The sequence below is a fragment of the Sinohyriopsis cumingii genome, unplaced genomic scaffold (assembly GCF_028554795.1).
Source record: "Sinohyriopsis cumingii isolate HCF-2022 unplaced genomic scaffold, ASM2855479v2 utg000459l, whole genome shotgun sequence".
Classification (NCBI taxonomy): domain Eukaryota; kingdom Metazoa; phylum Mollusca; class Bivalvia; order Unionida; family Unionidae; genus Sinohyriopsis; species Sinohyriopsis cumingii.
In genome coordinates, this window is record NW_028315902.1 from 446,139 (window position 1) to 471,897 (window position 25,759).

The window sequence follows — 25,759 nt, forward strand, 5'->3', positions numbered from 1 at the left end:
GGTATACCAGTGTATCAAGATTGATTAAGAGACATGAGACTTTACATTTTAATTATGCCAATATCTTAAAAACACATTTTTTTTAAAATCAGGATATAAAATTGGGTCAAATTAAGATGAAATGTTTGGGAGATTGTTTACATCTCTTGTGTTCGTACAATGATACAATAGCCAGCTGATTGAATTGTAAAACATATGTAAGCCAGGTGAGTGACATCAGGCCTCTTGTTTTGACCTGTGTGATGTAAATACATGAACATCATATGATAATACATGTATATACATTCTTATTATATCACTTTCTCCTATGAGAAACCTAGAAAATAGGAGGATGAAGGAGAGTGGACACTCTTATTAATTTCATGGAGAAATGAGGGTTGGCTTATCATCAAATAGTGGTCTCATAAATAATAATATACCAAAATTATTTAAATATGGGGTACCATTAAGTTCTGGGTTTATAATAAGAGAACTATGGTATTACTATACATTCTTATGTATAACTAGATCCTGGAAGGGGTTTAGGGGATTTTATAAACAGTATTAGATAATGCAAATGCTTTAGAAGCTTTGGGAGTTGCAGCATTTGTTATGCTGGAAATCTGTGCAAAATGAAATTCAGCTGGTGTACATTCACATATTTTGCTTGTGTTGCAATAAATTGAATCAGGTATATGATACCTTGGTACTTTATGCATTAATCTGCTAAGTTATATATTCCAAAAAAGGCCACACAGCATTTTAATGCCATATATTATTTCACCAACTAGCTGTGCTTGAATTCATGTTTCTTTTTCAGATGATTAAATTAATAATTTAAAAATAGGCTACTTGGCATGATAACAAGAAGGACCTGTTCCCATGTTAGATGCAGGATCTTCTACTGATGAGAAGAGAAAAGTATTTGAGGAAAAATTGCAATTTATAACTGAGAATAGGTTGGCCAAGGAGAGATTGGCAGCCATCTTAAATGACAGATTTGTCAATATACCAAGGAGCCACTTTTTTTTACCTTGACCTTGTTAGAGCATATACTTAACTCTGACCTGAATTTGAGAGTCAATATCTTTGATCCATAAATGACAACATTTCTCTTCCAGTTGTTTAGGTAGTGAAATCATTTTAGAAGTGATATTATGATTTAAGCCTGAATTAACTCCACTGGGCCACTGTGATTGGCATTAATTGCTTTGATTATATTCATGCATAGCCCTTTACCTCATACAAGCGTCTTTGGACGCCTCTACTCCATTCGCATGGAAGCGCCTTTTGACGCCTCTGCAAGATTCGCATAGAAGCGCCTTTTGACGCCTGCTGTAAACATCAGCCATTTTGAGCTAGTTTTCGTAGTGCCACCTTCGGGGAAAACCCCCTATTACATACTACATTCATTTCTGCGAATGACAATTACGTCAGATCACATGGTCGCTATCATGCACTGGTCGATATCTGCTATTTAAAGTAACTGGGTCGTAATATCCACTCTCCAAAATGGCAGCTGCGGATTTCATTCAGTACGTACGAAGTTTTCACGATTAGAATAACAACCACGAAAGATTCAATAAATTAGGTAAAGGCTCTGATATTAATGTAGGCAGCAATTAGTTTTTATAAATTATCAAATTCAGATGACTTAGTGATATAGATGCACATGAAAACCTTGTAAATTTCGAGTATCGGAAATGGCAGCTACGGTTGGTCACGCGGCCTCATGGACATGACGGTGAACGAGTTCTCTCAAGATTTTGAAGCACATAAAAAAATTCTTCTGTGGAAAATAATTACACAGCTATAACAATCAGACATTACTCTTAAATTTGTCCACATATAATATATGTGTACCAAAAATGTAAAATGGTTAAAATTGTTGTTAAACGTAACATACACTAAATTGCTTAACAGTTCACAGGCAGGATTTCATTCAGTACTTACGAAGTTTTCACGAGTAGAATCACAACCATGAAAGATTCAGTAACTAAGGTAAAGGCTCTGATATTTATGTAAGCAGCAATTAGTTTTTATTGATTATCAAATTCAGATGACTTAGTGATGTAGACGCAGACGAAAAACATGTAAATTTCGAGTATGGGAAATGGCAGCTACGGTCGGTCACGCGGCCTCACGGACATGACGGTGAACGAGTTCTCTCATGATTTTGAAGCACATAGAATATTCTTCCATGAAAAATAAGTACACAGCTATAACAATCGGACTTTACTCTTCAATTTTTCCATATATAATAGATGTCTACCTAAAACGCAAAATGGTTAAAACTGCTGTTAAACGTTAACACCACTACATTGCTTAACAATTCACAGGCATGCCTATGCAGATGCAGTCTGCTAGGTAACAGGTGTTCTATTTATAGCGTGCTGCACTTTGTCACTATGCTCTATGAGGTAAAGGGATAGTGCATGATGGGTAACAATTATAATAACTGCTTACATTTCAAAAGATTTTTAGATTCATTGATTGGTGCACAATGGCATATCAGTACATGTTGGAGAACAGTGCTGAGATAACTGAAGTAAGGAGTCTTGCCTGAAGAGACATCATGGACAGATGACCTGAGGAAGATGTTTTATACTCTCTGTCTAAAGACATGAAAGACAAATGACCAATGGGAGATATTTTTTAAGTTTTCTGTCTAAAGACCGTTGACAGATAAATGACCAAAGGGAGATGAGATGTGTCAGAAGAAAAAAAGCTTTACACAGAGCTCTCTGTCTAAAAACACAGCATATAGATGACCAGAAAAGATGCTTTGCTCTGTCTAAAGGCAGACAAGAAGGAGATGTTTTATATTTTCTGTCTAAAGGCATGGTAAATAGATGACTTGAGGGAGATTTTTGTAAAAATCTGTCTATAGACATGTTAGAGAGATAACTAAAGGGAGATGTTTTAAAATCTCAGCCAAAAATCAAGGCAAACAGATGACCAGAAGATGTTTAAAACTCTTCTGTCTAAAGACAAGCATTAAGAGGTTTGTGTTAGGACTGGTTGGCCTGGTTTCAGAGTAATGTGACTAGGTGGGACATCATGCTACTTGTCTGCAGCATGATGCCACAGTGCAAGACATCACTATAAACTGCCACACTGCAGACATCATAGCAATATGGCTGACAAAATGTTAAAGCTATGTTAAAAATCCAAATCACACACACACATAATAAGCCCGTACTTCATGATTGGACCAGCTAGTACCTGAACAGACGTTTGGTAATAAGTCATGGCATGATTATAGGTCCTGCCAATACTTATACAAACGTTTGTAATAAGTCCAGACTTGATAATATGCCCAACCATTGCTTGTTCAAACGTTTGGTAATAACCCCATGCCTGATGATAGGCCCAGCCACTCCTTGTATGGTTGTTTGGTAATAACCCCATGCCTGATAATAAGCCCAGACACTCCCTGTATGTTTTTTTGGGTAATTCCCTAATGATAAGCCAAACCAGTATTTGTAGAAACTTTTGGTATTTAGTCCATGTTTTTATACTAGGCCCACCCACTGCATGGCATATACAATCTTTTGGTATTAAGTCCATGTTTTTATACTTAAGTCCCAGTCATTATTTGAATGCAGATGTTTGGTAATAAATATATGCTTCATCATCAGCCAAGGCAATACCTTTATATACTTTTGTCTAATTTTCCAGGCAGCTCTTTGGGTTACCCATGAATAAATGTTATAACTTTCAATGTTGCATGAAAAAAAAAATGGTCAGAAGTTTCTCATAAAGCTTTTGCCAATCCCAAATTTTGATTGATTGTTCTCTCCATGTATTTGACACAAGGGAACTTACTATTTGCCACTATTCAGATATGGTTACCATTTAATGGCAGCTATTACACAAGGTAAATCCTGGCAGATTTTCTCAAGATCTGAGTTCTACAATGATAGTTGGCTTGGCCAGACTTTTTCAGCAGCTTTATGGTTCAATAAAATGTTTCAGGGTTAGGCTTACAAGATTAAACTGTCATTTGCCACATTAGATGGGAGTATCAATATTTCATGAACTTTTTTCTCTGGCAGGCATATGACATTTACTGTGTGAGAGAGATTAAAAATACTCCTACAGCATCATTTGTTCAAGTATTTTGATAGTCTACCAGCAAGTCTGCTTTTAACAAATTGTTTTGGTGTATCTAGCAACAACAAATTTGCATCAGTCCAGTTATATGGACACTTGTTTAATAATATATTATTGTCTTAAAAAATTAATTTATGAAAAGTTGAACTCTTCTTAAACACTATTGCCAAGTTATTTTTGTCTGGCCACAGTCATTATTGTTATTTTAGGATCAGATCCAGGGACCTCAAAGGGATCAGTTGCCATGTACTTAGGGCCTGGTTCATATGCACTCAAATGAAGTATACACTTACATGATATTTGTACATTATAAGAATTAATAAATGCATCACATTTTTCTACACAGTAGTACTAAACTTGCCCACTCAAATGAATGTTCCAAAGTTTGCCCTAAGCCTCATCCACTGTCATTGTTCCAAAGTTTGCCCTAAGCCTCATCCACTGTCATTGTTCCTTGCTGATTGCCCTAAGCCTCATCCACTGTCATTGTTCCAAAGTTTGCCCTAAGCCTCATCCACTGTCATTGTTCCTTGCTGATTGCCCTAAGCCTCATCCACTGTCATTGTTCCTTGCTGATTCAAACTTAAACATTTTAAAGTCTTTACAAATAAAATATCTACACATTTTAAATTTGAATCCTTTCAATGCCTTTTCATTTTTGTGGGAAACTCACTAGCTCCCAGCTAGATTAGCTGGTTCAATACCTTTCCAGTTATCAAAAATTCAAAGTTACTATAGTATTCTTTTTATTTTTAGCCTGCTTTGTAGAATTAGAATTAGTATTATGTATTATGTCATGGCATGCAAGCACCTACACAAAACAATATCCTATGGCTCTGCTATTGACCACATATGTAAAGATAACATGTAATATGTAATGTTGTGCAATCATCATCCCTTTGCAACATCTGATGGCCCTATGGACCATATATGAAAAGATAACATGTACTATGTAACATTGTGCAATCATCATCCATTTGCAACTTCTGATGGCCCTATTGGCCATATATGAAAAGATAACATGTACTTTGTAACATTGTGCAATCATCATCCATTTGCAACTTCTGATGGCCCTATTGGCCATATATGAAAAGATAACATGTACTTTGTAACATTGTGCAATCATCATCCCTTTGCAACATCTGATGACCCTATTAGCCATATATAGAAAGATAACATTTACTATGTAAAGTTGTGCAATCATCATCCATTTGCAACATCTGATTGTCCTATTGGCCATATATAAAAAGATAACATGTACTATGTAATGTTGTGCAATCATCATCCATTTGCAACATCTGATGACCCTATTGGCCATATATAAAAAGATAACATGTACTATGCAATGTTGTGCAATCATCATCCCTTTGCAACATCTGATGACCCTATTGGCCATATATAAAAGATAACATGTATTATGTAATGTTGTGCAATCATCATCACTTTGCAACATCTGATGACTCTTTTGGCCATATATAAAAAGATAACATGTACTATGTAATGTTGTGCAATCATCATCCATTTGCAACATCTGATGACCCTATTGGCCATATATAAAAAGATAACATGTACTATGCAATGTTGTGCAATCATCATCCCTTTGCAACATCTGATGACCCTATTGGCCATATATAAAAGATAACATGTATTATGTAATGTTGTGCAATCATCATCACTTTGCAACATCTGATGACTCTTTTGGCCATATATAAAAAGATAACATGTACTATGTAATGTTGTGCAATCATCATCCATTTGCAACATCTGATGACCCTATTGGCCATATATAAAAAGATAACATGTACGATGCAATGTTGTGCAATCATCATCCCTTTGCAACATCTGATGACCCTATTGGCCATATATAAAAGATAACATGTATTATGTAATGTTGTGCAATCATCATCACTTTGCAACATCTGATGACCCTATTGGCCATATATAAAAAGATAACATGTACTATGTAACGTTGTGCAGTCTTCATCCCTTGGCAACATCTGATGACCCTATTGGCCATATATATAAAGATAACATGTACTATGTAATGTTTTGCAATCATCATCCATTTGCAACATCTGATGGCCCTATTGGCCATATATAAAAAGATAACATGTACTATGTAACATTGTGCAATCATCATCCATTTGCAACATCTGATGACCCTATTGGCCATTTATAAAAGATAACATGTATTATGTTGTGCAATCATCATCCATTTGCAACATCTGATGGCCCTATTGGCCATATATAAAAGATAACATGTACTATGTAACATTGTGCAGTCTTCATCCCTTTGCAACATCTGATGACCCTATTGGCCATATATGAAAAGATAACATGTATTATGTAACATTGTGCAGTCTTCATCCCTTTGCAACATCTGATGACCCTATTGGCCATATATAAAAAGATAACATGTACTATGTAATGTTGTGCAATCATCATCCATTTGCAACATCTGATGGCCCTATTGGCCATATATAAAAAGATAACATGTACTATGTAACATTGTGCAGTCTTCATCCCTTTGCAACATCTGATGACCCTATTGGCCATATAGGTGGCGCTATACAGTTTCGCATTTTGCATAGGGTTAGGAATTTAAAGAAAAAGAATGTCCCCGGCTTTCCTCACTGGTTATACTGGCTATTTAAAAAAGACCTTGTATATCTTAGGTAAAATGCAAAGAACCTTTAATTCCCTTTATTTTGGTGTATGATTGATGGGTGTACTATGGGTTATAGAGTATACAGCTTGGCCTTACTTCAAATGTGCACCTTTCAAAAAAGTGCTAGCTCTACTTGGTCATTTTCACTTCCTGAACTTCAGAGGTCAATTGTATAAAAAAGAGCCGATAACTTTTTTTACATTTTATATATTTGGTAATTCATTCATTGCACTTTCAGAAGCTGGTATTGTCTAGTCTGGCAAAATTCATTTTCCCTATTTTAATAGCTGCTATGTATAGTGTACTTTAGACTAATTCAGACTGATTTTTTAACACAAGGGAGCAGTCATTTTAGTTAGCAGTGTGCTTAAATCATGTAAAATTTCCAAAAGTACAATATCCAAAAGAAATATCATCCACAGTACATTAATGTAGCATAGAGGTATGCAAACATTCTCTCCACTGTGCATGTTTTAAATGCGAACTACTTCACCTTACATACGTCACTCTCTCAAAAGTACATATTATCTGGTGAGCGCCACCATATGAAAAGATAACATGTATTATGTAACGTTGTGCAGTCTTCATCCCTTTGCAACATCTGATGACCCTATTGACCATATATAAAAAGATAACATGTACTATGTAACATTGTGCAGTCTTCATCCCTTTGCAACATCTGATGACCCTATTGGCCATATATGAAAAGATAACATGTATTATGTAACATTGTGCAATCATCATCCATTTGCAACATCTGATGGTCCTATTGACTACATATGAAAAGATAACATATATTATGTAACGTTGTGCAGCTTTCATCCCTTGGCAACATCTGATGGCCATATATTAAAAGATAACATGTATTATGTACCAATATTTTCATTGCCCATGCACTATGTGTGCAAGTGACACTAATCAAGTGACATCATGTACCATTATGCACTCAACAACTGAAAGCAAAATAATATTTAGTGCCTTGTCAAGGGCACACCCAACTGATCTTGGGACATCCAATCATAGGATTTTTGAACCTATACCTTTCCAATCATCTGCCTGGTATACTAGCCACTGAGCCACAGCAACTCCTGTCTCAAACACTCTATATACTTGCTTATAAGTTGAATTAAGCTACAAAGAACAAAGATCTTGATATGCTGAGCAGGGTCTGTGTTGTTTGTTCCTCCGAATACTCCTAATAAACTGCACAAACCAAGATCTGCTGGCATATTATGCAACAGCAGGTGTGGGTCTGTGCTGTTTGCAGTAGGACTTGACTTATATAGGGACTTGTACATAGGGAAGTTGTCACACATTCAGGAGAATGCATCAGGCCAGTTCTAGTACATCCCCAAATCTGCATGGTGGTGAATCAATGAAACTTTCATCTTTTCTTTGTATGGCAGAAAATGACAATTTTCATCAATGATTAAATTCATGGATATGCCTGAGATTAGGTTGTGGGAGCACAAAATGACAAAATTCCATAAGTAGGCTAAAAGTGTGGAGAACATTAAAGTAACTTTGAGCTTAGATAACTTAAAAAGAATTGACTGGATTTCATTATATTTTACATATAGTTTATTTAAAGCAGTAAGTCTTAGTGAGATGGACCCTTGTTGGGGGGGGGGTCTTAAATGACAGTCTTTTGAGATGGACCATTGTTGGTAGGGACCTTAAGTCATGGTCTAGTGATAATGATCATTGTTGGTAGGGTCCGTAAATCATGGTCTAGTGATAATGATCATTTCATTGTTGGTAGGGGCCTTAAATCATGGGCAAGTGAGACAGATCATTGAAGGTAGGGACCTTAAATCATTGTCAAGTGAGATAGATCACTGTTGGTAGGGACCTTAAGGTGGCACTCACCAGTTTCATATTTTACATAGGGTTAGAATTTTAAAGAAAAACAGTTTCTCTGGGTGTCATCACTGATTATACTGGCTGTTTATAAATGATATTGTATATCTTGGGTATTGTTAAAAGAACCTTTAATTTCCTTCATTTTGGTATATGATTGATGGGTGTAATATGGGTTATAGAATATACAGCTTGGCTTTACTTCAAATGTGCACCTCTAAAAAAAAAAAACTGCTAGCTCTGTTTGGTCATTTTCACTTCCTGGACTTCATAGGTAAATTGTAAAAAAAGAGCTGATAACTTTTTTTACATTTTATACATTTGGTAATTCATTCATTGCACTTTCAGAAGCTATTATTGTCTAGTCTGGCAAAATTAATTTTCCCTATTTTAATAACTTCTAAAGATAGTGTACTTTAGACTAATTCAGGCTGATATTTTAGCACAAGGGAGCAGTCATTTTAGTTAGCTGTGTGCTTAGATCATTTACAATTCCCACAAGTACAATATCCAATGAAATTTCAGCCACAGTACATGAATGTAACACAGAGGTAGAGGTATACCAACGCTCTCTCCCTTGTGCATGATGCAAATGTAAACAACTTCACCATACACCCATCACTTTCTCAGAAGTTCATAATAATTGTAGAGCTCCCCCTAAATCATGGTCTTGTGATAAAGATCATTGTTGGTAGCAACCTTAAATCATGGTCAAATGAGATAGATCACTGTTGGTTGAGTCCTTCACGATGATATGTAGGAAGCATGAAATCCATAAAGATGTGCGCATCTAAATTATAATAAATTCATAGTACTTCTTGTGAGACTCTTTTATAACAAATTTATTATATGTTCCTTGTGATACTGTTATATAATAAATTCATGGAATTCCTTTTGATACTGTTAAGTTGTGTATATTTGTATTATTTGTTGGCTTTTCTTAATGATTATGTAATATGCATCTGTATTTTGTACTTGACCTTGTCTAAAATCAAGTGCCTAATCATGGACATTTATTTTGTAAGCAACATAATACAGAGCTAATATTTCTTTAAGTGTATCAGTTAAATATTCAGATCATTATTAATTTAAATATGTTTATTTGAATCTGAGTCAAGGACATAGTTTTCCACTTGAAAACTCCTAAAGTTGTTTACAACTTTGAATGTTTGTGTTTTTTTTGGACAGGAGGCTAATCTACATTAGGGCTCTGTTATTGTGTCTAAGCTTTTTATATAATACTGCTTGCTTGAGAAATTATTCATTCTTGCCTTAACATCTTGAAGCAGAATCAGTCTTATTGTTGTGTTCAGTTATGTTCAGCTTTTCATTTGGTGGATTTATTTATTCAATTCATTGGTATTGTAATGTGCTCAATAATTTTCTTCTACAGAATGATTACTTTGGAATTACAGTGAACACATGCAAGGACATTTTTAGATGATATCATTGTGATATATCAGATCACTATTAGCACACTATCACACCCCAGGCCATTGGCACATTAGCATATTCAATATCAGAACTTATTTGGAATACCACCAATTTGGACTTGTCATTGAACTTTTACGATATTTTGGGATTTAGTTCACAATACTGTAATTTCATTTTAAATTTTCACTTTGTATTTTAGGGAAATAAATTATTTGTTGAATTTTTAAAAAGAACTTGTTTGTGTTTGCTTTTTTGTTACTTTTAAGAATTTAAAATCATAACAATATAATAAATTCATAGTATTCCTTGTAATATTGTTATATTATAAATTTTTATTATTTCTTGTGATACTGTTTTTTCTTATAATAAATTGTAGAACCTGAATAAGTGCACAATACTACAAAATAAGTATTTTCTGTGGTTGTTTCTCAAGTTCTTGGACAAACACAAAAATCTAAGGAAGTTAATATTTTGAAGGGGGGCGCCTCAACATGAATTATGACATTAATGGCTATTATGTAAATTTACATAAATATCATAATGTCACAGAACAGAAAAGAATGAGTTATAGGTTAAATGGCATTTCCAGATGATTTTTATAATGACAGTAATTTGTATGAAATCTTGCAAATTTACATATTTTGGGATAGAAAAATAAACACTGTTAAATACTTGTCATGCCTGCATTTGCATGTTTTACAGCAACACCTGTTATTAGAGATCCACTGCCTTCCTGTCAACACATTTTAAGTGATTTCAAGACGTGATCTATCTTGAATGGTTATTACATAACTGACATAAAAGTTGATCTGTAGATGAAAAATTTGGTCTTGTATGACAGGTGGCCTTCCCAATGAATGGTCTTTTAAGTCAGAAGTCTCTATGCCAGAAAAGTGACACTTGTCTATTAAAGAGCTGACACTGTCCTGCCTTAATACCATGCATTTGTTTTAAAAACAGAACTTAACCATGAAGTCCTAATGATGCTGTTGACACGGTTACCACAGGATTCATTATACCTATATATGTGGTTGTTATACCTATATATGTGGTTGTTATACCTATGTATGTGGTTGTTATACCTATGTATGTGGTTGTTATACCTATATATGTGGTTGTTATACCTATGTATGTGGTTGTTATACCTATGCATGTGGTTGTTATACCTATATATGTGGTTGTTATACCTATATATGTGGTTGTTATACCTATATATGTGGTTGTTATACCTATATATGTGGTTGTTATACCTATGTATATGGTTGTTATACCTATATATGTGGTTGTTATACCTATATATGTGGTTGTTATACCCATATACATGTATGTGGTCAAGACTGTTAAAAGTATCAGACTGTACTTAAGAAAAACACTTGGTCACTACTGTATATACTTGTTTATAAGACAAGTTCATCTGCAAATCCAGATCAGCTGTCACTTAATTTGCTGGGAGATCTGGGTCTGTGTAGTTTGATAGGAGTACATTATGCTACAGCAGATCAGGGTCTTCGTTGTTTGCAATTTTACTTATAAGCAAGAATAGATGGTAGTCCTGAACAAAGATTGAAAAAACTCGGAAAAGAATGATTTTAATAAGCATTATACAGCACTTCCTCCCTACATGTATAATGCCATTCAGTATAATACAGTTCCATTTATAAAAGCAGAAAAGACTCATAGCAGTATTTGACAGTACTTTACATGAACAAGTGGTTAGTAATGAGAAAGCATTATAGGGTACTCCCTCACTGTAAAGTCAATAATTATAATGCAATTCTTGTCATAAGGTAGACAAGACTATTAGCAGTATTTTACTGCACTTTAAATGAACAAGTGGTTAGTAATGAGAAAGCATTATAGAGTACTCACTCATTATAAAGTCATTCATTATAATGCAATTCCTGTTATATGACAGGTGTAGTCATTAAGTAGTAATAAGGTTATATGCACAATGTGCTTCACTATAAGGTGGCATGTTCTACAAAGGACAGTGTTATAATGAAGGAATACTTTATATGCCCTGTGAACCATACTGTCCTTTACATGTCACTGCTGTTGCCTGTGGTGATTGCCGAAAATTTATACCAATATGTCTTGCCATTTGCAGATTCAGGTGAGACAGAAAACACCCCATTCTGTAGTTACTTCCTTTGCTTTGCATGCTGGACCACATCAGGAATTTTACTGGGGATCTGAAGGGTGGTCTAGTTACTGGGGATCTGAAGGGTGGTCTAGTGTGCAGGTGCTTCCACCCCAGGGGTTTTGCAGCTGAAAATTTGGTCTGATATTGGAAGCTGAGACTTTGAAATCATTTTTATTTTTATCTGATTATAGTCCAGGTTTCACAAATCATCAAGTCTTTTGCTAAACTGGCAGAAACACTCATTATGTATGGAATATTAATTTTGTTAATAAAAAGAAAAAACATTTTAAAGCTTCTTTGAAGCTCTGGTATTGATGCTGTAAAACTCTCATTATCCCTATTGCATTTGGCTCAAATCTTCAATGGTCTCATTTCATGCTGGATGCAGGTGTTTCTTCAGATTCATTTCATGCTGGATGCAGATGTTTCTGTTTGATGAATGAAACCAATTATATAAAAAAACAGCATGCTGATGTTACCTGCTGATGTTACCTTATTCATTTGCACATAGTCAGCTAATATGTTGATACAGTCTAGGTTTAAAACCTGAAATCACAGATAATCTGTACCTAAATTGACAAAGTAGAATTATCCACATGACCTTTGACCTCATCCTGATTTTAAGTTTTTAAAAACTTATCATAAAAGTGAAGTATGAGTGAAATATATATATATAAAATTTCATATATTTACATATTAGTTGGGGGGTAGAATGGCTTTATACTCACTGTTACGGATCACTGCTGTCTCACCTTTGTCTGCGTGGGTTTGAGTCTCGGGCTTGGCCAATGTGGGTAAGATAGCCTGCCAGTAGGTACTCGTGGGTCAGTGGTTCTTTCCTGGGCTTTCCTAGGTTCTTCCTCCACCATTTATACTGGCCACCATACGTGGCCTTTCTTGTGTTGAAAAATGGCATTAAACCATCAACAACAACAACATTGTATTTTTATTACAAGATTTACCTTTTGATGCCAAATGTCATTAAATTCTTTCAGTTTACCAAAGATCCAGATCAGCCACAGTATAATGCACTTGCAGATCAAGGTCTTTGTTGTTTGTTCTATTGATTAATCCTAGCAAACTGCACAGACCCAGATCTGGAATTATTTTATGAGAGAGTATATACAGTAATTTACAGTAACCTGTTCTTCAAAAATTAAAGTCTATGTCCATAAGGCAGAGTCTTAAAGTCAGGTCCCGCTGATTTAAAAAGAGAAATATTTTAATGGGGTAGTGAGAAGCAAAAGCATATTGGCATGGCACATCACATATTGGCATGGCACATAGCATATTGGCATGGCACATAGCATGGCACACAGCATATTGGCATGGTGCATAACATATTCACAGATTTAAAAGCATCATGGGCTAAAGTGATAATTTATGTCAACATGGATAGTAAATGTCTCCGGTGAGAACAAACGCTGTAGATGATGCATGCATGTGACAGCTCGTGATCACAGATTTTCAAATTTGGCCCTGAATAGGTGTTTAGAATTCAAAATTTATGTTCATCTAATCAAGAATTTATTGGATCTGTTTTGGGAAAAAATTTACAAGTGAAATTAAGAAAACAATTTACCTAAAGGCTGTTACAGAAGTGTCTATTATTTGACATAGGGAGGGGCAGGAGGCAGATCTGATTCTGTTTTACAGATCAATCAGAGACTGTTTAATCAACTCCAGGGTATCAGGCAGGCTTCTAAATAAACACATCAGGGCCAGACTGAAGGTGTAGACAGATTCTCTCCACCAGTAACCATAATATTCTGCATGAAATCAACAGGCAGAAGATTGCCCCTTGTAAATACAGAGAGAAATTGTGTGCAAACTGTGCTGTGTGTATGATTTGGATTTTTAACACAGCTTAAACAGTTTTTCAGTCATATCACTAAGATGTCTGCAGTATGGCAGTTTATAGTTATGTCTAGCACTGGGGCATTATGCCACAGACATGTAGTATGATGTCCCACCCAATCACATTATTCTGACACCAGGCTGACCAGTCCTAACACTAACCTCTCAATGTGTAAAACTAAATGAATTTTTTAAAAGATAATAACGGTTAACTTTGTAAATGAGCTCTTATTTGAATCTGCTGTGTTCATTGATAATAAACTGATAGCACTAACCTCTTAATGCTGAGCGCCAAGCGAGGCAGCTGTTAGTACCATTTTTGTAAGTCTTTGATATGAATCGGCAAGGGATCAAACCTATGACCTCCCACATCCAAGGCGGATGCTCTATACTGTTTCATGCACTTTTCATATTTTTTTCTTCTTGTATACTTTTAATTTTTCTTGCTAAAAAGGAAAGATAAATAATTTTCGGTGTGTTCTTAATTACAAACTGAGCCTAGTCTTAACAAGAACAGAAATTTAAAGAAAATACAAAATTATTTTTTATGGATAATGTATGAAAAATGGCAGCTTATGAAAAAAACAATGTATGTACTCACTTATAAGTCCAATGCAAATGACATAGACCCTGATCTGCTTTTGCATAATTCACTGGCATATTAGGGTCTATTTTGTTTGGTTTACTGATTACTCCAAATAAACTCTACAGACCCAGAACTGGTGCTATATGGTGTTCCAGATCTCGTTCTGCACAGTTTGTATTTGGACTGGAGCAGTTATATGCAATACAAGAAATGCAGTTGTTACTCATATGTAGGATTGACGTCTGGGCCACATACTGACATGCAGTATGATGCATATGTGCAAAAATCTAATGAAACGGAAATATTATCAGTGCATCTCTTAATTGGTAAATCATTTCATCACTGCTGATTACTAACCCCCTGAGGGCATGGGATATTGAATAAGCCCAATATGTTGATTGTTCTCAGAGGGACCCCAGGTAGCTCAGTGATCTAAGGCACTCAATTTTAAATATATCACTCACAAATCTCAATTCTGTCAATGTCTCACAGTTTGATTTGCAGCTTGTGAGAAAGTTTGCCAATAGCTTCCTTTGGGTCCTTGGTTCTTCCCAGGTTCTTCCTCCATCAAATACACTGGTTGCCATGCATCATGGGCTGAAAAATGGTGTTAAACCAGAATGTGCTGGTGAATGTAATGTCGTAAGAAGCAATTAGTGGAGGTTAGAACCACAGTTGTGTCAGTGGTTAGCATGCTGGACTTGCAACCACAAGGGTGTGGGTTAAAATCCTACTGTCAGATCAGCCTTGGTCAGCTTAAATGTGGTACATCTTTGGTCAAGGCACTTTGCTCCAGTTTCCTTAGCACTAAATTACCTAATGTGTTACTGTGCTGTGAAACAGCAAACCAGTCCAACCTCATTAGTAATTACATAGTACACAGTCAGGCCAGCAATTGTTAGAATCATAATGAAGTCACATGACTGCATGAAGATTTATAATTGATGCTGATTAGTGCATGACAGACAGATGCTGGATATTCTCAAGCAAAACATGTGGCCAGCAGTAAACAGCAAAGACTAATTACTGTATAATCTCATCCAGCTGAAAACAATGTGGGCCCTGGTCTGCTATTACAGTTATTACTTTATTACTTTAGTGGAATAATATTTATTACTCAAAATATTGACTGGAGTAACATTTATTGCTTGAAATATTGAGTGGAGTAATATTTATAACCCAAGCTTTGAATGGAGTAGCATGTACTGTCTCAAATATTGAAAAGTATGGTAATATTTATTGCTCAAAATATGGAGAGGAGTAACATATATTACTCAAATTGGAATAATAGTTATTTACTCAATATGTTGAATAATGTTTATTGCTCAGAATGTTTTAGTGGAATAACTTGAGTGTTTAGTTGAGTAGCATTTATTACTCGAAATGTTTGGAGTAATAATATTTCCTCAAAATGTTGATTGGGGTAACATTTATTAATCAAAATGTTTTAGTCAAGTTTAATGATGGAGAGGCCTGATAGAATTGTATGATTGATCATCAGTTTATGCTAACCTGTGATTGATTAATTGATTAATCATTGATATGCCCAAACTATTCATTTAAAAAGTCTGTTCTGAAACAGCTGGAATGGTTCAGAGCTGAATTTTTTAAGCCAAAATATATGACAGAAATTGCAGTTAATAACAGTACTAGAAGTGGTATGAGAATAGCAGGGTTTGTTTTCTTTTTGTTGCTTTTTACTGTACTTTTAACATTACTGGGTCTGTCATGCAGATGAATGGGAAGCAAAGTGCTTTTTCCCCAAGGACATATTGAGGGAACCAACATAGTTTGGCCAGGGTGGGTTTTAAACATGAGACCCATAAATTAAAAGTTCCATGCTCTGCCCACTGAGCCACCATTCCCCCTGACAGTGGTAGGCATGATGTTGGAAAGTATAACTATGTAATCTGCAGATGTGAATGTTGTTGTTGTTGTAGGGTTTAACACCATTCTTTCAGCACAACATAGGCTATATATGGGGGCCAGTATAAATGGTGGAGGAAGAACTTGGGAAATTTCTGTAAAGAACCACCAACCCACGAGAAGCTACTGGCAAGCTTTCTCACATACCCAAATTGGTCAAGACTGAGACTCGACCCCACACAAATAGATGAGATGGCAGCGATCCGTAATGTTGAGTGCTTTACACCATTCGGGGCCACCTGTCTGTGAATGTGAAGGTTCCATTCTGATAAATGAGAACATATTAAATTAATGTATGTGATTTTGGGTGGAATTAAATCTTGCATGTTTAATGCCAACAGTTGAAATGTTGCAGAAATAGCATTTGTACATTCTGAAATATTTTTCATATGTTGAAACTTTGCATAGAACAGTTTATTAGGAAGAGTGAATAGGATGTGAAATCCAGACCTGAAATGGGCATTTGTTAATTATGGTGGTTAAATAAACATAAATTCCAAATGGATAAATAACAGCTTTGAGTGTGCTTCTTTGCAAAATTTCATGTTTTATAAATGTCCTATACCACAAAACTAGTCAAATTTTTCTGCAGAAGGCAAGAAGTCTTCACTTTCAAGAAAGTAGAAAGTATTTTTCTCATAAAAAATGTCAAAGCGACAGGTTTGGGAAGTCTTTAAAAAACACAGGACCAAAAGGATCCCTGGCAGATTTTGAAAAACCATGCCTGAACAAAGAGTGAAGACCTGAGCGAATAGTGTTGCTGTACATGTTGACTCCAGCCAAATCTGGAGGATGGCCAGAAAACAAATCAAGTTTGCTGGATAATTAAGTTTAATTTTATGATTAAATTTGGTATTATCTGTAATGGAACTTTTTTATGAACTTTTTGGTAATTATTTTCTAGTAGAAGTTTATCCTAAAACTGTCTTGTACAAGTTTATTTTGTTGATCTAATTAATGAAACTATTTTATTTTGTATAAAGGGGACTGATATTGTCCTGTTCTCTATGTTTATTTATTGCATGCATTAAGTCCCTCAGCACCATAAAAAAGTAATTTAAATGAGAGTCCATGATCCTGCTTATAAATGGAACCATGTTATGGTGAAGGCCTTGTAATGAGATGTGCTGTGTTGGTTTGTTGTTGTTGTTGTTGTGGTTATAGGGTTTAACACCATTTTTCAGCACAAGATAGGCTATACAAGGCAGCTGGTATTAATGGTGGAGGAAGAACCCGTGAAAACCCCAAAAAGAAACACTGACCCATGAGAAGCTACCAGCAAGCTTTCCCACATACCCACATTGGCTGAGCTCGAGACTCGAACTTACACAGACAGAGGTTTTTGATCAGATTGGTTGGGGGAGTTTATTCCCATCTTTTCTTTTCAAACAATTTGACTTCATGTACTCTCTGAAGCTACCAAGCATTTCAGGTCCTATCTTTGCAGTATAGTTTTAAGAAATATATTCTCACTTGATTTAATGCAGAAGATACCCAAGTAAATCATCTATCTTTTGGCATGAATATTTTCCTTTTTGTTGTTGTTGTTGTGTGGTTTAACGCCATTTTTCAGCATACAATAGGCTATGCATGGCAGCCAGTATTAATGGTGGAGGAAGAACCTGGGAAAGTCCCGGGAAGAACCACCGACCCATGAGAAGCTACTGGCAAGCTTTCTCACGTACCCACATTGGCCGAATCCTAGACTCAAACCCGCACAGACAGAGGTGAGATGACAGTGATCTGTAATGGAGAGCACTTTAGACCACTTGGCCACTCGAGGCCCCTTTCCTTTTTGTAAGACATTTGCTTTTTTGCATTAGAAAATTTTAATGAATTTTTTAAAAATGTGTTATATAGTATTTGTGTGAATGATACTTTCACAGATGAATTTTATTTTCTTGCTTCCTTAACAAACATTTTATTTCTGTAAAAATGTCTGGATTTACCATACTTATTCTGATAGAAGCCCTCTTCTAATATATGATAGACCATATATAATAATAATAATAATAATAATAATGAGGACTTTGTATAGTGCCTAATCTTTAGAAGCTCTAAGCACTTTACAACATTAGACAACACCTATAAGATAAAAAAACATAATGATATGATTACAAACACAAAAACCATGAAATTAGAAAACATAGAAAAAAAACATGCTGAGAATATTTAGGGTAGGAAACATTATTAGGTCTTTAAGTTTGTTCTTGCAGTCGAAATAAGTGAGTTTTGAGAGCACTCTTGAATGTGAACACTGTGTCTTTGTGTCTAAGTTCAGTGGTATGAGGATTCAGTGCATTGGGGCAAATTCAGTTTATAGTGTAATTATGATTGTTAATCCTTATTTATATAAAACAGTATGCATATTATCCCCCAAAAATTGTGTAAATATGTTTACCTATACAACATATAATAGTCCACCATCGGAATTACTACTTAATAGTGGTGTAAGGGAACTAACTCCTGAGATCCTATGCTTAATCGCTAATGGGAAAGTACTCTGGCTAGCTTGTATGAGCATTGCAAGGGAAACAAATCTTACAAGCAGTGTAAAGCAATGGTTTTCAATACTTAGTCCCTGTATGATTGTTGTCAGACTCCACCACTCATAATGAATGGGCTCTTGTCTTGCATTTCATTCATTTCATTGGTACATCCTGTACAAAATAATCTAACAGTAAATAAAAATAATTTTTTCAATCCTATTGGGCTATGTCAAAAGTGCACAATTTAGCATTCCTTGGAATCAAAAATGTGTGTAGCATTAGTGTAATAATACATGGCATGGTATGGCACCTATGTGTGGTTAGACATAATAATCAATGTAATAAATAGCACTTGTTTATGTTAGACATAATACTTAGTGTAATGCATGATACCCATTTATGGTTAGACATAATACATGGCACCTATTTATGGTTAGACATAATAGTGTATAACATGGCACCTGTGTATGGTTAGAGATAATACACAGTGTATAACTTGACACCTACATATGGTTAGACATAATACACAGTGTATAACATGGCACCTGTCTATAGTTAGACTAATACAGTGTATAACATGGCACCTGTTTATGGTTAGATGTGATACACAGTGTATACATGGCACCTACATATGGTTAGACATATACATAGTGTATAACATGGTACCTGTGCATAGTTAGACATAATACACAGTGTATAACATGGCACCTGTTTATGGTTAGATGTGATACAGTGTATACATGGCATCTACATATGGTTAGACATATACATAGTGTACAACATGGCACCTGTGTACGGTTAGACATAGTACACAATATATAACATGACACCTACATATGGTAAGAGTAAGACATAATACACAATGTAGAACATGGCACCTACATATGGTTAGACATAATATACAGTATATAACTTGACACCTGCATATGGTTAGACACAATATACAGTGTATAACTTGACACCTGCATATGGTTAGACACAATATACAGTGTATAACTTGACACCTGCATATGGTTAGACACAAGTTAAGTAAACTTTACTTTTATCAAATAGCAGATGCCTCAGTACAAGAGTAAAAAATTGGAATAAAATCTAATCCAAGAATTTGGGACAAAAAGTACTTTTTTAAATAAAAGTATTTCAGCTTACCCTTCCTGTAGTGTCCCCTCAAAATAAAGTGGTTCATGACAGCCATGAAAGAGTAATGAAGCATGTTAGGAACAAGGCATGTAGTATTTAGGTATTGAGTACACTAAATAAAGCAAGACTGTCATATTTAGGTACTGAGTACAATAAATCGAGCATGAATATCATATTTAGGTACTGAGTCTACTAAATTGAGTAAGGCTGTCATATTTAGGTATTGAGTACACTAAATCAAACAAGACTGTCATATTTGGGTATTCAGTACACTAAATTGACCAAGACCTATTGAGTGAACTAAATTAAGCAAGACATCATATTTGAGTATAGAGTAAACTAAATCAAGCAACACTGTCATATTTTGATACTGAATACATCATATCCAGCAAGATTGATTGATATTTGCGTATCAAGTACACTGTATTAATCAAGACTGTATCATATGTGGGTATTAAGTACACTAAATTGAGCAAGGCTGTGTCATATTTAGGTACTGAGTGCACTAAATCAAGCATTGATGTGTTATATTTTGGATAATTTGTGCACTAAAATTAATAAGGCTAATCATTTTTGGATATTGAGTACACAAGATTGAACAAGGTCGTATCATTTTTGGATATTGAGTACACAAGATTGAACAAGGTCGTATCATTTTTGGATATTGAGTACACAAGATTGAACAAGGTCGTATCATTTTTGGATATTGAGTACACTAAATGGATCAAGGCTGTATCATTTTTGAGGGCACTGAATACACAAAATGACCAAAAAAACACTGTGTTTATTTAAATATTGATGTTAAACCTCGTCATAATTGAGTCCAGCTGCAAACTACACAGATCTTGATCTGCCATTGCATTATGTTCCAGCAGATTTGGGTCTGTGTAGCTTGTTTGGAGTAATCAGTAGAACAAGCAAAATAGACTCTGATCTTCAGGAACATTATGCTATGGCAGAACAGGATCTTTGTTGTTTCACAGTTTGACTTGACTTATAAGTGAGTACAGACAGTATACTAAAGGGGTTTATACTGAATGTTTGCTATAAATTATGGTTTTGAGGACTAACAGGATTGTGAAATGATATGCATAGTTGACCTTATCTTGTTTTTGTTCTGAAGCATAAGTTTACCCTTATATGTGCTAGGTAATAGTGAACAAGGAGTCCGGTATGTCAAGAACACTGACCCTAATACAGATGATAAATTATGCTGCTTTACCTGATCACATAATTAATTAAAAAATGTCTGTTCCTTTTATTATGTGATAATAGTGTGGAATGTTTGTCTTGCTATCAGATTTTGAAGAGAACTATGAGTCTTCATCATAATCTTGTTTAAGGTTAAATATTACACAGGTACATACAGCTTATACCTGTGTAAAGTTTGAATAGAATAGACTCTGATCTTGTTAGAATTAAATATTACACAGGTACATACAGCTTATACCTGTGTAAAGTTTGAACAGAATAGACTCTGATCTTGTTAAAGCTAAATGTTTCAGGTACTTACATATTCCTGCATAGTTTTAATAAATCTTGATCTTGTTAGAGTTAAATATAACACAGTGACACAGAGCATAAATCAGTGTAATTTTTTAACAGAATAGATGTTGATCTTTCTAGAGTTAAATATTACACAGGTACATACAGCATATACCTGTGTAGATTTTAAACAGATAAGACCTTGATCTTCTTTGAGCTAAATATTACACAGGTACATATAGCATATAGTTGAGTAACTTAAAATATAAACCCAGATTAGCTGGCATATAATAATCAGGTTATGATGTTACCTTTAAATTAAATATTTACCTGGATAACCCAGGACTAGAACAGAATAGATCTAGGTCTGCAGGAACATAATTTTCAGAGTCTGTGCTGTTCACTTTAAATTAAATATTTACCTGGATAACTCAGGACTTGAACAGAATAGACTTAGGTCTGCAGGAACATAGTTATCAGAATATATGCTGTTCACTTTATATACAGTATATACCTATGTAATTTGAAGAGTATAGACCTTGATATGCAGGAACATAATTATCAGAGTCTATGCTGTTCACTTTATATACAGCATTTACCTGTATAATTTGAAGAGTTTAGATCTGCAGGTACATAATTATCAATATATATATATATATATATATATATATATATATATATATATATATATATATATATATATATATATATATATATATATATATATATATATATATATATATATATATATATGTGTGTGTGTGTGTGTGTGCACAAAAAAGGAATGCTAAACATGACACATAGGGTAAATTTTGTATCTACCTCATGAATAAGGTAGGGACATTGATTCGTACCTTTGTCCACCCATACAGTTCGTTTCGGCTACTGAGTTCATTTTCAGCAACAGTTGCTGGTTATTTATGTTCCATGAAGACATTTATAATGAATTTGAATATGTTTTAATTATTTGTGGAAATGTGTAACAAAATTCAGCTGTATCTTCATCAGTACATGTGCACTTAGACTTTCTTGTAAATAGAATACTGTGACTCATTTGTTGGTTGCTGGTGCAGTATTTCTTGTGCATGTAATAAAAATATTAAGGATTTGTCAAAGTTTTAAAGTTGTTTGGTCATCTTGAACTGCTGCTTGTCTTGGTCTTATATATGTATACTACTGGGATATAAGTCCTTTTGCAAACTTTTTAGACATTAATGTTATATCATGCCTTGTTTGTGTCCTTTTTCCAGCACCTGAAATTAGGTCAAAACATGTTTGTTCTCCATGTAATGGACACACTAACCCACTCGTTTATTATTGTTACACTACTTATAAACACTGTATTTCAGTTTACACCAATACTTATGTTGTTCATAATTTTTTATCATAATCATCAACAGCAACAACAGCACAAAAATACCATACTCGGCAAATAGATTATTGTCAGTCTTAAATTTGAAGCTACCTTCTCTCTTCACTGTAAAAGAACAAAGTTAGATTAATCACTCAGGCATTTTTAAAATAATTTGCAATTCAGATTGAAGGCGGTAAGCACATCTAAACAAATAATCATTTAGTTTAGTTTTGGATATCTTTCATATCATTGGGAGAAAAAGTTAAAGATTTTGTCAGCAATGCAAATATGTCAGTGAATTGACCTCAAATCCAATTAATTGCACAGCAACAATGTTAAACCTGAATTCAACTGCCCTTGGTATTGCTATCCAATCGATAAGATTGTTCTTCAGTAGAAAATAATATGTTTCTGTCAAGGCTTAATGCCATGTTTCCATAGAAACAAAAATAATTTGCTAGCTTCCTAAAGGTTGATTGCACTGCAAGGAGGCACTGTCATAAGGCCATTTGCTTGATTTTATTGAGAATGTTTACAAAAAAATATTAATGTTGCTACATAGTATGCAAAAATACAAATAGTACAAATAAAGTTAAAATGGAATAATAAATTTAAAATGAAATAATTTTTCCCCTTAATAAATTGAAACCAAATGTTGTTAAATCATTATATAAATTGGACAAAATTGTGTCTTGTATCTCATATATGGATCAGTTTCCATGGCAAGTATCAAGACTTTTGGTTGTTGTTGTTGTAGGGTTTAATGCCATTTTTCAGCACACGATAGGCTGTACATGGTGGCCAGTATTAATGGTGGAGGAAGAATCCAGGAAAATCCCAAGAAGAACCACTGACCTGCGAGAAGCTACTGGCAAGATTTCTCACATACCCACATTGGCTGAATCTGAGACTCGAATCTACACAGACCTCAAGACTTTCTGTAGTATCCAGTTGCAAAATAGCACACTTTTCAGGCAAAAAACATGTTGAATATAATGAACCAGCCTGTTTTTTAACATTGAAACCCCATAGCAATAATCCTTATGTGTTTTTTTTTTTGTCCTCCCCCCTCCTCCAGTGTATTTGATAAGTTTAACTTTTAAGACATGTGCAGTATAAACACATTATACAAGCTTTCATGCTCTTGTATTCAGTTATTCTTACATTCTTATAAATATGCTAGCCCACACACATGCACATACATCTGTCAACTCATACAGGAATACAGAATATCATGTTGCAATTTAAATTAACATAAACTGAAATAGAGAAGAAGAAAAAAATATTTGTGCAAGAAAGTGGTTGAATACAGTATATACTGGCTTAGAAGTCCGATCCAGCTGCAAAGAATATAAACCTTTTCTGTCATTGCATAATGCACCAGCAGATCAGGTCTATGTAGTTTGTTCAGTTGATTACTCCTAACGAACAGCATACACCCAGATCTGCTGGCACATTATGTGACAGCAGAACTGGGGATTTATAGTTTGCATTTAGAAGTTGTAAGCGGGTATATACTGTATTTGAAGCCATTTCAGTGGTTTCTGGGAAATATAGAATTAAGTGTGTAATTTGGAATTCTTTCAAATACAGTAGAACCTGACTTCAACAACCACCCTTTCTGCCAAATAATAATGGTCTCTCAAGACAGGTGGTCTCTCATGATAAGTTATAACACTGTATAATGAATAAATCCATGCATTGAGAAAGGTGGCCTCTCATAGCAGTGGTCTTTCAAGACAGGTTTTACTGTAATACAGTATTTACTTGTGGATAACATGAACCTAACAACCCCACCCACCATAGACCTACATATTTTTGTTGTTGTGAAGAACTGGAAGTTTGACAATAAAATATAAGTGAATGTCATAGACCTTGACCTTGGGGCATATTACTATCAGTGCTAGTTGCAGTTGATAGTGTTATATGCATGTGGTAGAACACATATTTTTTTATTGTATTTTAAATGTTGATAGTAAAAACCTGTAATAATGAACACTTTAACACAGGGCACTTGCAAATATATTTGTGAAATCTTTTTCTTAATTATTCTTACATATTAAGTGCATAAAGGGCACCTGCCTAGGGGCCCAGAGTGGCCGAGTGGTCAAAAGCACTATCTGTTATGGATCACTGCCATCTCACCTCTGTCAGCATGGGTTCGAGTCTCGGGCTTTGCCAATGTGGATATGTGAGAAAGCTTGCCAGTAGCTTCTCATGGGTCGGTGGTTCTTTCCAGGGTTTTCCTGGGTTCTTCCTCCACCATTAATACTGGCCGCCATGTATAGCCTATCTTGTGCTGAAAAATGGCGTTAAACCCTATAACAACAACAGCACCTGCCTATGAAAGGACAAAATTGCATGGTCCCTTAATGGTCCCTTACTGACAGACTCAACTGTACAGGTCTGGTGAAATTACATTCAGATTTCAGATTCACCAGATGGTCTGTTTTGAGGAAATGCTTTAGTGGTACTCTTCCTCTGAGATTTATTTTTAAGGATAATTACATTAGACTACTTTGACATATATTCAATGAAATGATTAATCAGTAAAATTCAAGCAGACCACCACTCCATCAGTAAATCTCTTGATAAGAGGTACTGTTAAACCTATCTTGAAAGACTATTACATTTGCCTTATGGTTCCCTAGCACCTGTGAATTTCCTAGAGTGAGATAGAAAAGACCTCATTGGTATCATGTTTGTATAAAACATGCATGAG

The 25,759-nt window shown here is 34.8% G+C and overlaps 1 protein-coding gene across 2 annotated transcripts in view; it reads left to right on the top strand.

Moving 5' to 3' along the window:
- Positions 1–25,759, top strand: part of LOC149773989 (inactive tyrosine-protein kinase transmembrane receptor ROR1-like) — a 467,815-nt gene that overhangs the window by 206,067 nt on the left and 235,989 nt on the right. The gene's annotated exons all lie outside the window — the stretch shown is intronic.